The 14,539-nt window shown below is 40.0% G+C and overlaps 2 long non-coding RNA genes across 2 annotated transcripts; one reads left to right on the top strand and one right to left on the bottom strand.

The window, feature by feature from the left end:
* Positions 1 to 1,875: 1,875 nt before the first annotated feature.
* LOC140321535 (uncharacterized) lies at positions 1,876 to 11,406 on the top strand. The gene is made up of 3 exons (XR_011918976.1): positions 1,876 to 2,053; positions 4,251 to 4,392; positions 6,606 to 11,406. It is a non-coding gene; the product is annotated as an uncharacterized lncRNA (long non-coding RNA).
* A 1,139-nt stretch (positions 11,407 to 12,545) lies between these two features.
* Positions 12,546 to 14,539, bottom strand: LOC140322875 (uncharacterized). Its single transcript, XR_011919262.1, has 2 exons — positions 14,329 to 14,539; positions 12,546 to 13,415 (listed from the first exon to the last, which is right to left on the bottom strand). It is a non-coding gene; the product is annotated as an uncharacterized lncRNA (long non-coding RNA).

The following is a 14,539-nucleotide window of genomic DNA, read 5'->3' as shown; positions in this document are numbered from 1 at the left end:
GGGTTTACCAAATAGAAATATATTTAAATGTTTAGATTCTACCATTTTTTCTACCATTCTATAACCACCTGAACAGCCCTGGTGGATGTTAGTCTAAGGATTTGCATAGGGAACATCTTTATGTGATACTGAGCCACTATGATTGAAAGAACTAGAATCCAGTAAATGAAAGAGACAGCCAGACTGAGAATGAAGGGATTACATGAGACTGGATGTCCTCCAGCCTGAAAATGAGGCGAGCTCTGTCTGACTTGCTGCAGCTTCTAATACACATTGGTACTGAATTATTAAAATTCTGGAGAACTGAGGAAGATTGATTATCATGGGGAGAACCTTGGTGATCGAGCAAATCAGGAGTAGATGTAGTCCAGGATTGAAAATATTTGCCAGCTAGCAGCAGATGAGTGTGGATTATAGCAGGGAGATGTCACTGTAAAAGTATCGAAGACCTGTAAAAATCCAGGTGTCTGCAGCTATCATTGTACTGCATGACGTGTCCACGTCTTCTCCCATTAGAGCCCGGAGATGTATTGTTATTCTGCTACTATTATTCTTCCCAGTGGCCAGCCATGAGAAACGCGTGCTACACTAATGTACTGTGAGTAAAGGTAGTCCCCGGGTTACATACGAGATAGGGACTGTAGGTTTGTTCTTAAGTTGAATTTGTATGGAAGTCAGAATGGGTACATTATTTTAATAAATGCAATTAGGACAGATGTTTGTCTCAACATATTATTAGGCAGCGTGGTGTACCAGTTACTGTAAAAAAAAAAAACCTCACTGTGAGCTAATCACAAACAAAGCAAAAGAAAAAAAATCTTTATTGAGCTTGGACATTCATTAACTTCTGAAGCAAGCTGTGCATTGTGTTTAGCAAAAGATTTCTTCTGCAAGTCATGCAAACTGCCCCCTCCCCCCTTCAAGCCTCCATTCTGCACACAGCCTGCAGGGAAGCCCCGTTCGTATCTAGGAGGCGTCCGTATGTCAAGGCTGCTCTAGTTTTGTGGCTCATTGCTCTATCCAGGTGGTATGAACGTGCAAAGTCCAGTGGTCCTGCCACTTATTCTTGTGCACACAAGTCTTGGAGACAAGACAGTGAGTGCTAGGGGGGGAACAGCTCCCAAAACTCAGCTTGACTATAGTTGCAGACTACAGATACAGATTGGGGCACTGGTGCCAGCAGCCTAAAGCTACGTACACACTTCCAATAATTATCGTTGGTAAACGAACGACGAACGATCCATTTTATTTTATATATATTATATATTATATGAAAATTTGGACTTTGGACAATTGGACTCAATACAGCTATTTTTTATTGAATCCAATACAAATTTTTTTAATTTCCCACCGATCCGCCCCACCTGCACCAAAGCATGCACTGACGTCACCGGGAAACCCCGGAGATTGTTTCTGCATTGTGCGGCTGAAGATCGAAGAAGATGGATGTGTCCCCAGGACCTGCGGGGACCAGCAGGACGCCAGGGGACAGTGACAGACAAAAGGTAAGTGAGTTTTTTTTTAGGTTAAAGTGACCCCAAGTGTGACTCGGGATTACCACTATTTGCAGGTAAAATCCACCCTGAGTCACACTCGGGATCACCGCTAGGGGGGTTAATAAACAGTGGATATATAGCACCAACAAATTACGTTGTACATACATAGCGCCGTACATTAAATAGAGGTAGCAAATGAAAGATACAAACAGTGACAGAGGAGGAGGAGAAGACCCTGCCCGGAAGAGCTTACAATCTAGGATGTGGGGGAAGTATCAGAGAGTGTCCTATATGTGTCCATTCTTGAGATTTCATATACAAAAAAATGATGATTAAACGACAACAATGTCAATATACCTCCCATATTCTACAGGTTAATCTATTCTCTTTTCTTTAAAGCTGTGATGGGACCCCCAACAAATCTACAGCTGGAAATACAGAACAACAATCTATACATTACTGTCAGGCCACCAGAAGGATTTAAGGAACTGCATCTCCATCAATCCTGTATGTGGATGTATCATTTGGAGAGTTGGAAAAATTCAACACCTTCAGAAGTAAGTTATGTGTTATTGAAAGGCTTTGTTCCCCAGAGGGTCTGAATGTCAAGCTGAATGGATTTTTGGAAAAGAGAAAATCTCACAGTACCCCCTGCACACAACCCTATAACTTCATAATACCATGACCACAGAATTTCAGGGCCATATCCCTTTTAGGGCAACATTTCTGACATTCCTGGCATTCTAGCATCCCTCTTTTTGATAAATTAGCTGTTCCCACTTCTTGGTCACCATGGTAAGCTTCTCTTTGCATTGACACTTTTGCAAGTAACAGAAAATCATGCACGGGGGACATCACAGTTCCTAGTGCATAGCTATGGTGCTATTTACACTGCAGCGTGCATGAGCCATTTCCTTTCACTCAATCAAAATTTGCTACTGTTTGTTTTGATACTCTGCTGTTTCCTATTAGCATTCTCCATGTCAAGCAGCTCAATTGATTGGACCTGATTTATTAAAGCTCTCCAAGGCTGGAGAGGATACACTTTCATCAGTGAAGCTGGGTGATCCAGTAAACCTGAAATGTATTTCCTAAAAGTCATTTGCTATTAGCTAGCAAAAGTTTTCAATCCTAGAACAGATTCATTTCAAGTTTGCTGGATCACCCAGCTTCACTGATGAAAGTATATCCTCTCCAGCCTTGGAGAGCTTTATTAAATCAGCTCCATTGTCTCATTGTACTGCTGTACAGGGGAATGCAAGGGCTGATACCACATCAAACCGAGTTACCTCCACTGCTTGCACAAACATCCAATGATGTATTAAATTATTCAGAGTTGCAATAATTTGTGACTTCTATATCTGCCTGAACTTTGGCTACAGTATAATTAAGCATTTGAAAGCAGTTTCTTACTGATTTCTGTGCCAAGGGCTATGTAGCAATCAGATGAAGCACCCTTGACATCCACTCATCTCTTCCTGCTCCCCCCTTCCAGCAGTGACTTTGCAGACTTTTTAATGTGAACACAGAGCATGTGCTTGTGTAGACTTAGCTGGGTTGAGAAAAAACCCACTATTTTCCACACCACTACCTCAATTGTGAAGGTTGACTATAAATCTCCCAATTCCTGCAGCTACAGAGGGTGATACAATGCAAATAGTACCGGTAATTACAGGTTCACAAGGCCTCATGGGCGATTACTAAAGCAGACTTAAACTCAAAATTTGTACTTCACATGAAAAAGTTCACACCTTTAAACACCTTTAAAAAAAAACCAAAACACTGGCGCAAAGCCTCCCGGGATGCTCTGATCACGAGCATGAGCTAGAAGGAGCCCTTTCATTAATGGAAGAAAAAATTGCAGAGCACACGCATGCTTAGTGAGATCGGCAATCTTTTTTCCCATCTACAACACGCAGGTTTATTACATGGGTGGACCCTTAAAATAACTTTTAGGTTTTAGGGAACCCCTTCTATAATTACTATATCCACAGCTCACAGTACATTAGTATGGTGGTCAGTGGAAAGAATGTCACCCTTACAGATAGCCAAATCGGTCAGTGTTCTCCCCAGCCCCTTTAGCTGGGCGTTCCACCCGGCAATTTTCAGTAACTAGTTCAGGGTGAATACTGAAAAGTTGGATCACTAGGAGATCACTAGGGGGCGCCACCCACCTACAGCTTTATCCCATCAAACTTGAAAACATTTCTGGGAGAATACTGTTGGTGCCAGGTAAACTGACCAGAGAGGCACAAATTGCTCATTGCTGGAGGAACCCTCGGTTTCTATTAAACTCCGAGTTAGAGGATGAGCATATCTTCCAACATGGCTAAAAAAACCTACTCTAGTATTCCTGAGGCTCAAGAGGGCAGTAGTGGGCAGACATCCAATCAGATTTCAGACCTGCAGACAGATTGGTAGAGAGTGGTGGTGATATGGTAGCATCATCGCTGTATGAGTTCAGAATGACCTAGTGACAGTCCATCATGGGGTGAATCTATGACACCCTGCACTTACACAAAATCCCCATGCCTCTTCTGAGCTTAATGACATCTAGTGGCAAAAAGAAGACACTGCAGCGGACAGCAAAAGAAAGAAAGTGAGTATTACAGCCGGAACTAGGTTTTTGGTTTAAAAACCATTTGAACAACATTTAAAAAAAAGTTCAGTCCCAGAGTTGGGCTTTAGTGTTAACCTAATATAGTTGAACATTTAGATGTGACAAAACTGTTTCTATTTTGTCATATTATACAGGTCAAAACCATGAATGCTTCAGGACCTCACTTTTTTATAAATGATGTGGAGGCCTCAACAATCTACTGTGCAAAAGCATATACAAAATGTAACATGAGCAACAGAACTGGGCTGTATAGTGATATATACTGCTTTAAAACTGGTGAGTATTCACTTAAGATAAAGGCCTGTTTTTAAATAGGTGTATGTAACTATATGCTTATTTATTTAAAAAAAATCATTTTTCTAGTTGCAGTAAAACTTAATTTACAGAAGGATTATTGGGGTGTGGTCAAGCAGCAACACTAATGAGTATATTTATAAACAATTTCATAGTGATTTACTTGTTTTATTGTTCAGTACAAACTGAGATGAGTGAATGTGATTTACTGTACTTGAAAGGTATTAAGTAGACATCTCCCCTCCTATTGTGTTACTTCCTCCACCTTTTGGATTGTAAGCTCTTGGGACAGGGTCCTCTCCTCCTCTGTCACTGTCTGTATCCGTCTGTCATTAACAACCCCTATTTAATGTACAGCGCTGCCTAATATGTTGGTGCTATAATTATTATTATTATATAATTATATAACTATTATTATTAACTCAACCTTTTTAACATTGGTAAACCCTTGAAATAACTTCCAGTTCTTCAGGGAACCTCTCCTATAATTACTATATCCACAGTGTATTAGTCTGATGATCAACGCCTCCTACATTACTGGCCAGTGGGAAGAATATCCCTATAGATAGCCAAAAAATTAGAAAACGCAAATTTCTCATTGCTTAAGGAACCCCAAGCAACCTCTGGAGGAACCCTGGTTGAGAAACATTGACCTAAACTAGGGCTCCAAATCTGGGTGCCCAGCTATTGGATGTACTGTATATAACAAAGTATACATAAATTAAATTATTCAGTGTCAGGTTAAGGAATGAAGGAAGACTGGGTTGGGAGGAGGGTTATAGGGGCCATTGGTTGCTTTTTGCCAATAATTATAATAATAAATATTGGGCTGGTGGCCTTGAGTGTAGGTATCTCACCATTCAGGCATCAGTCAAAATGGGACCTGCAGTCGATGACGTGGGGGGATTTATATAGCTACCTGCTCCCCATTCAGACCTACAGGGAAGCCTGGCAGCACCAACTTTATTCTTTTTTGTGACCGCGAGATGTCAAGAGATCAAAATTAAAGAGAGCCAAAAATAAGCTGATGTTAGAAGATATGTAAAAGTTTGTTACAATAACTCATTGCCTATAGGAACACCTGCCTTACCCCATGCCCATCAATCATTGCAACACCACAACCCTCTTTTCAATGTACATTTTGTTTAAGTAATACGGCAGCATGGTGGCTCACTGGTTAGCACTCTGGCCTTTGAGTCCCAGGTTTGAATCTCATTCAGGAAACTATCTGCATTGAGTTTGCAGGTTCCCCCTGTGTTTGCATGGGTTTCCTCCAGGTACTCCAGGTTCTGCCCACATTCCAAAAGCATGCAGTTGGGTTAACCTCCCCAGCGGTAACCCCGAGTGTGACTCATGTTAAAAAAAATATGCTAAAAGCGGTAACCCTGAATCACACTTGGGGTAGCTAAAACAAGTGTAAAACAATAATAATTCGAGCCTTACCTGGTCTGCCGGAGCCCTTCTTTGCAATCCCCGTCCTCTCTCATCCTCCAGCCTGCATCGTCTGCTTCTGATGAGTCACTGGAAAATTCTCGGTGACATCGGTACGTGCGGCCGCTGCGTCGTGGGCGCCGCAGGAATTTCAAATTATTTTGTATTGCATTTAATACAGAATAACTGTATTGAATGCAGTACAGTGGATTTAGATGTCTAAAACCAGTACATTGTGTTTGATGACATTTTATTTTACAGTATATTATAATAGTAAGTATAATATTTATTTATTTATTTTAAAACATTTTATTTTTTTAATTATTATTTATTTATTTAATTTATAATTTTGACATGATTTTGTGTTTCAAACTTTATTATACTCATACTATTATATTATACTGTAAAATAAATTTTCATGAAAAACAACGTACCACTTTTAGACATAAAAATCTGGACAGAAATGAACCGCCCAGGAGGTAAATTGGCTTCCCCCAAAAATGTACCTTAAACTGTATTAAAGAGATATAACTATGGTAGGGACATTAGATTGTGAGTCCCTTTGTGCAGCGCTGCGTAGTATGTCAGCACTATCTAAATATTGTGTAATAATAATAATACCTCTACAATGGAACAATCACATGGTTGTAATTGCAATCCCAGGGTCAAATGTCCCTAATTTGATGTTTGACATCATCTAATCAGCATGTAAGGGGCCTCTCCTGGCTTCAATAATGTAATATTTTGCTTTTTCCTCTTTGTAGGGTTTGCCTGAGTTACCTCAAAATTACATTAAAAACTTTTTTTTGTTACGTGAAGAAGAAACAACTGACAAGTGCTATATAATGCAGAGCAGTCCAGTTGATGCTGAGGACACAATAGATAAAAACACTTCAGACGCTAAAGGCCGCGACTCCGGGAACTATTCCAACGAGGACGAGGTCACAGGCAGCTCTTCCAACGCCACTTTGTGAATTCTCCCTGTGGTGTGCAGGACAACCTGTGCACAAGATCTCCTCTGACAGTATTGTATCATTGTCATTATTTTACACACACATCTACCTGCATCATCCTCTCATCATCTCTCTGTACCTGTCATTACCACTAAATGGTAACAAATATTTCAAAGCCTTTTGGTTCATCTGAAAGGATTTTGTGTAAGTGAACATTTCATGGTCTGAATTAGCATGATTGTATCTGATAAAATGTATTTATATAGCTGTGAAAAGTTATACATCACTGTATATAGGAACGTTGTCACAAGTCCTTATTTCATTTTATATTCCTATCAAAGTTTGGTGTATAGGTGTGTCTGTTAGTACTGTTAAGGATATTTTTTCTTTCCTATCCAGACATGTAAAGTGAGTGTGAAATCTTCTCTGAGTTGTCACTTGACCTGACCTCCTGTCCAGTGTTAACTTCTAAATTCAGAATCTTTCACTTCTGTATCACTATAGGTATTGTCACCCAGACACATAGAGAGCTTGTTTTTTTCTTCTAATAAGGGTTCTAACCCATCCCTGCACCACCGACAACAAAAACATGACTACAGATACACGGTACTGCACCTGTATGTTTTAGATGGGGAAGGGGTAAAGAGGAAAAGATACACACTCCATGTAGTCAGAACCATAGTGGCATCTGGCCTGATTTATTAAAGCTCTTTAAGGCTAGAGAGAATACACTTTCACCAGTGAAGCTGGGTGATCCATCAAATCTGGAATGGATTTCCTAAAATCTTTTGCTATTTGCTAGCAAATGTTTTGAATCCTGAACAGATCCATTCCAGGTTTGCTGAATCACCCAGCTTCACTGAATAAAGTGTATCCTTTTCCAGCCTTGGAGAGCTTTAATTTATCAGGCCCATTGAATCCAGAAGTGCAGCAACCCAGCATTAACCACTAAGCTGGTATACAGCCAGTGATCCTCTGCACTGTTGCTGGATGGCTGACCTATAAATAGCATTAAAAATGCAGAACAGATCTGTGTGTAATGTCAGCAGAGGCAATATTGCTGTCAATTTGTTTCTGTGCTCAGGCATTGTTCACTCTGTATTTGTGTATTTTTCTACATTTTATAGCACAGGGAAAATGCACAGGTCATAAAAAAATGAAAATACCCCAATGGATTATGTTGCAGCGTGATAACTTTTTATTACCTCCCGAGCCTGCCAGTATGCAGGGGTAGTTTTAGACAAAGTAAGGTCCTAGGCAAATATGATCTTTTATGATTGTTTCCATTGTCAGAAAGTGACAGATAATCTGCTGTATGGAGAGTTTGAGCAAGCAGCACCCCGCTGTGTTCTCCTCCCTTGACTATATAGCAATAGTTCCCCATCAGTTGTTGATCCATTCTGACGGATCCATGATTCAGGTGACTGCTGATTCAGGTGACGAGCACGACTGTTTACCTCCGGCAATATTCACCTGACAAATGTATATTGCCTTAAACACAGAATTCACAGATTACTCCCAATCTCTGAATCAGGGATTACAAGGCAAGCGGGACATGGTACTGAAAAGATTATGGTACTGAAAATTAGCATTCAGAGATTGGGCATAATTTGTGAATTCTAGCCTAAACAAAGACCAAAACAATGTGTGTTCATGCAGAATTTTTATAACTGGGTGGGAAGAAGCTGTAGGTGGATGGCAGCCCCTGTATTGTGACCCAACTCTTCAGTAACTACCCAAAAACAGCCGGTGGTTACTGAAAAGTGCTGGGTCCCCAAAGGGGCTTACAATCTGATATCCCTACCATAGTCATATGTCATTTTTACAGTCTAAGGTGAACTAACCAAGAAATTAACCAAACTGCATGTTTTTGGAATGTGGGAGGAAACCGGAGTACCCCGAGGCAACCTATACAAACACGGGGAGAACCTGCAAACTCCATGCAGATAGAGTCCTGGCTGAGATTCCATCCTGGGACTTACGGGGCTGCCCATTGTAGTATAAAGCTATGTATGAATGTTAGATTAACACGACCATTTAAAAGTCTGCCATGTGTACATCAGTCCATACATTTATCAATCAGCCATGGAATATTGATGAATGACTGTTTAGAACAGCCACTGTGCACTCCTATGGAAGAGAGCACATTAGGGTGCCACTCGCCTGTCCTCCTCTCTTTATTAAATAGAACGGCCTTGTATGTACAGCAATTGTTCATTCATCATGAAAGATCATTTCCAGCAACAATCATTTGACATTTGTACTGTAAATTGTTAGAAACCTCCCACAATGGGCGCTCAGTGGTGTGCTCCTTATAAGCCAATGGACCCCTTGACCCGTCTGGAATTCCCGGGATCAATCCCTGTAAACACTGCTGACATTATTTCACCCTCTGCATGATATGACCAGTCCAGGAGTCATTAATCCTTGTTCAGGTTGATAACTTTCCTATCTACCTTTCCTTGCAGCCATTCCAATTATTTTTAAATGGTGCTAATACAGAGACTGTTGTATAGTATATCTGATGAATTGGCAACGTGGCAATGTGATTTTGTAGAAAAGTTTGTGTATCATTTCCAATGTTTATAACTATGCCGACTGAACAACTCAAGTGCTAGCGAGGAATATGTGGAATGAAGAATACGCTAAATAGCTTGCTGCTTCTCCTTTTACTGTCCATTCACAGAGAGGGGGATAACTAATTCTGTAAGTTATCTACAGGAAAATGATTTCTCCTCCCCTGCCGGGGAACTGTGCTGAATGGATAGCCATACAAATCTTATGCAAGGTTAAATATTGCACATATATGTATTCATCATTCAGCAATGTGTGTGGAGTACAGCTTTAGACTGACTTCACTGAGGCTGGGGTGTGTTCATATGGTGTCTCCCTGCAGCAGCCCCATAATGAATGAATAGGGGCAGCGGTGTGCAGTACTAGTAGCACTCAGTGCCGCCATCTGTCACATGTGCAGATGGAATGTTTATTAGGATTTCTTTAATGCATAAATTCAGTTCAATAGCAAATGTAGACAACAGAGGGCCCTTGTGCAGAACCGGCCCCAGTTGGGGTCCCTTCTGGCTGTTGAGGGTCTGGGTCCTCGCAGCAGCACATTTTGCACCTCCAGTGTTCAACCCAGACATTTTTTTTAAGGTGGGTGGGAAGAAGCTGTAAGCCTCTGTATTCTGACCTAAACAGCCGGGTGGTTACTGAAAAGTGCAGGGTGGTGCACCCGGCTAAAAGGGTCTGGGGAGAACCCTGCCCTCTCTATGTCTGCCACCATAGCCAATCAGCATAGCACAGTCAAACAGGAACTCTGCATGGATGGTACTAGTATTGCTCACGGCTGTACGGGTGCTTGAGTGCCTGGCAAGGTGCTAGCTGCAGGTAGCCACGCACAATCTTGCAATATAGATGCAGGTATGATCCTGCCCTTACTGTAACTGTAGTTTTTATACATCAATAACATAACTTATTGTTGATATGTTTACATAGGAATCATTTTTTTTCCTGTGCCATGTTTTTATCACCTTGATTTGTAGGTTTTCTCTCCAGGAGATATCAATATGTTATGCAACATAATGCATGCACTTCTTGAACAGCTGCTGAGGTCAAATCAGTCACAGTGTGAGTCACAAGTCCCCATTATATGTATATATGGATCTGAACTGACTTACAGTGAGATGGGAGCAGCAGTTGGTATGAAGCCAATTCCTCATCCTGATTCCACAACCCAATGGAAAGAAAGGGGATTGCTTAGGACTATTCCAGGAAGCTGTAATTAGCTCTTATGTCTGCCCTGTGCTTTCAGTATTACACACAGAGGTTTTCTTTGTATGGCAGGGTCAGGAGATATCTGACGCACAGCAAGAGGCAGATGCACCCCGACTTATTGACTTATCATTCCCCATATGTGGCCCATCCTCCTCTACCACCAATGTGCTCTTCATATTATTGTTATTATTATTATTCATAAACAGGATTTATATAGCGCCAACTTATTACACAGCGATGTACATTAAATAAGGGTTGCAAATGACAGACAGTGACACAGGTGGACAGGACCCTGCCCCAAAGAGCATACAATCTAGGAGGTGGGGGAAGTAACACACAATAGGAGGGGAAATCTATTTCATGGCATTTTTACAATAAATGAAGTACTGTATACCACTAAAATAAAATGTAGACTATTGTGGCCCCTGCAAAGAGGAGGAATTATATTTATCTTTGCTGCTGCCTGAGCTGCTGATCTTTACTGCATTTAAAACAAACCACTGCAAAAAGAATCATCAATTGCAGACACTTCTGGCAGTGTCATGTCATAGTATTAATATTGTGTCCAATTAAAAAAAAAAAAAAAAAGGAAATTTAACAACTTTTCCAATCTGTCTTCAAAAATTGAAACAGTCGCACTTCTGTATATAAGCTAAGTTGCACTAAATTGTACATATGTAAATATGTTTTTACACATTTTTTTCATATTTAAAACTTTATAACAAGGACATGTAGGCTGAAATGTAACTCCTTATTTCCTTGTTTTTTATAGTTTGTTTTTTTTTTTCATTTTAGTACTTTGTTTTGCAATGTTTATTCCAATAAAGTGTTATCCATAGTCAATGTGTCCTGTTTTTATTTTATTTTCGTCTTGTTCTGGCTTTTAGGAACAAACCATGGTTTCTTAGTATATTTTGACAAACCTCAACTCAACTTGACCTAAAACAAAATAATGTGTGTATATTGGGTGTGTGTGTGTGTATATGTATATATATATATATACGGTATATATATATATATATATATATAATACACCCAATGACATTCATTTCACTTCTTCTAAGCTCAGGATGTCATGGACCTACCCCTATGGCTGTCATTCTGGGCGGATAGAAGAAGTGCACTGAACAGTGCTCAGCTGTCATTACCAGGGTGTTATTTTGGGAAAAAGTAAGGACCCTCCCTCACACACGCATGTCCCTTAAGGAAAACGGAGAACCCTATGTGTCATGTTACTGGGAGAAGACAGTGGTGCTTAAAGGATAACTACACTTTTGCACACAAGTACAGTTATGTTTGCCCCAAACTATCCAAAAACAGAAATCTTCCTACTGCCCCTCCAATATTAGTGGCTAGGGGCAGAGATTTGCTTTTTGAGAAGGGGCTTCCAACATCCCAGCCATAAAGAACCACTGCCCCACCTCCATCCTAACTTTTTTTTTGAGTATACAGGAGAATACATTACTATTTTTCACAGCATGCGGTGTGGTTCAGAGAGGCCACAGTGGCCGGATCTTTGTATCCAGATATCCTAGGTAGGGGGTCCAATTAGGATATTTGATGCAGTTTTTAGGGCGACTAAATTATTATTATTACACAGTATTTATATAGCACCGACATATCATGTAGCGCTGCTACAAAGTCCATAGTCATGTCACTAGCTGTCCTTCAAAGGGGCTCACATTCTAATGTCCCTAATATAGTTGTATGTCTTTAATACAGTCTAAGGTCAATTTTGGGGGAAGCCAATAAACCTAACGGCATGTTTTTGGAATGTGGGAGAAAACCAGGGTACCCAGAGGAAACCCACGCCAACACGGGTAGAACCTGCAAACTCCATGCAGACAGTGTGCTGGCTGAGATTCGAACCTAGGACGCAGCGCTGTAAAGGCCAATCTTACCCCATTATGTTATGGCAGCCCATTTATTTCTGGTAATGCACCCTAATGCATGAACTCACTGCAAGCGCATTGTAGGTTTTTATTTTTTTCAATGCATTCTCCAGCTTGCATGTCATGGCTGCCGGTGACGGCCGTGTTCTGTATTAGTTGCCTGTGTGGTGTGTACACACTTGCTGCAGGTAAGTAACTTAAAGTACTGAAACCAGAGGATCAGCATGATGACCCATGGCAGCCTTCATGTTTCCTTTATCCATATTGATCCACTTTGAGTGCAGTTATGCAATAGAAGGAGAGAACTGAGAGATCAGTTTTATTTTCAGTATAAATTTCTGCATATTCATGATAGCAGTGGGAAGATTTGTCATATACCAAAATGAAGGTGACACATCCAAGGTAGTTCCTAAATATCAGCCTGGGAAACCTTTCATTAGCTTTTTCTTTATTATTTGGTCTGCATCACTGTTTCCGCTGGTCATGATATAGTTAAAGAGAACCTGTCACCTAGGCATAGCTGGATGGTGTTTAGTTTGCTCAAGCGCACAATATTATTATTATTATTATTATTATTAATATTATTATTATTATTAATAAACCTTATTTAAATAGCACCAACATATTTAGTGGCACTGTACATTAAATATGGGGGTGCAAATGACAGACAGACACAAGAAGAGATAAGGACCTTGCTCAGAAGAGCTTACAATCTAAAAGGTGGGGAAGCAACATACAATCATAAACAATTGCATTGTATTTTCCATTCTTTTGTTCCATCTTTGTGCTTCTGATTTCCTCCAGCCTCCTGCATCTTCTTCATGTCTACATGCAGTTGCATCAGTGTCGGCTATATATCATTGCTGTTCACTGGCATAATAGCAGCAGAGGACCATGCTTGCCCGACGTCTGTCAACAGGGCCTCTTATAGGGTTGATTTACTAAAGGAATATAGCTGTTCAGATAGCAAAGTGCATAAATTTAACTTTATAAAACACTTAATAAATGAGATTGGGCAGATATAGAAATATAAATACATTGGCATGACATAATTTAGCGGTCGCCAACCTTTCAGACCTCATGGACTACTAAATTCATCATTTTAAATTCTGCGGTCCATTGTTATGAATTTTTTTAAAAAGATAAATACATTTGTAAAATAATGATCTTTCTAATGGGGCTGACGATGACTGTGGAGGTTCTGATTCATTGATCAGCTCACGGGTAAGTGAAGTATTACTATTGTTACTATTATCATTAGTTGCATTATTATTGCATTGCATTATTAGTTGCATTATGCTGCATACAAAATATTATTTTGCTTTTTTTTATTATTGGGTTTATTTCATTCCAATCTAAGCCCAAACAAGAAATGATAGTTATCAAAGTCAAACTTTTTGATTCCATTAAATATTCCAGTTAAAGAAAATACACAGCTAAGGTCATACTTTCCTAAAAAGAGAATCTGAGAAATAAACAAATAAAATAAAACAATCGGATGAGAATCGGTATTGGCGGAGCGGGTGACTGTTGTAATGGTGGAAACAATACTGAAGCGTACGGCTCGGCAGCAGTTGCCTCATACAACTTAACACTACACTGACGTCACGCTGCGCCTCCCTTGTTTTTCGGTCTCTAGTACAGTTTGTGAATTTAGTGCAATATAAAGGCAAAAATTGCCATTCAGAATATAAGAATTTATTAGAATATTACTTTTTGTTTTATTATTAATAAATCATAAAAATTGCAAATAATGTCCACATTTTTCACTGACATAACCCATCTTCTTGCTGATTGACTCTAACATTCACCCTGCCCTTCTCCATCTGGCTACCCTGCTTGTAGTTTGTAGTTATCCTTGGGCCTACCTTTAAAATGAATCTGTGAAAGTGCAGCACCAGAGATTCACCCAAATCATCTCATCTTTAAGACAATGGAGGTCCTCTGATGATATGTACACTTTATTATAAGGATGGTGTCTGTCATTGCTTTCATCTGCCAGAAAGACACAGCCAACTTTGTTCAAATATCCTCCACGTAAAGCGGTAACATATGACAGTGCTGTTGCAATAGCTGTGG

Source organism: Pyxicephalus adspersus, chromosome 1, assembly GCF_032062135.1.
Source record: "Pyxicephalus adspersus chromosome 1, UCB_Pads_2.0, whole genome shotgun sequence".
In the NCBI taxonomy this organism is placed as follows: Eukaryota; Metazoa; Chordata; class Amphibia; order Anura; family Pyxicephalidae; genus Pyxicephalus; species Pyxicephalus adspersus.
Note: the sequence above shows the minus strand (reverse complement) of the source record. Positions and strands in the feature narration are given on the sequence as shown.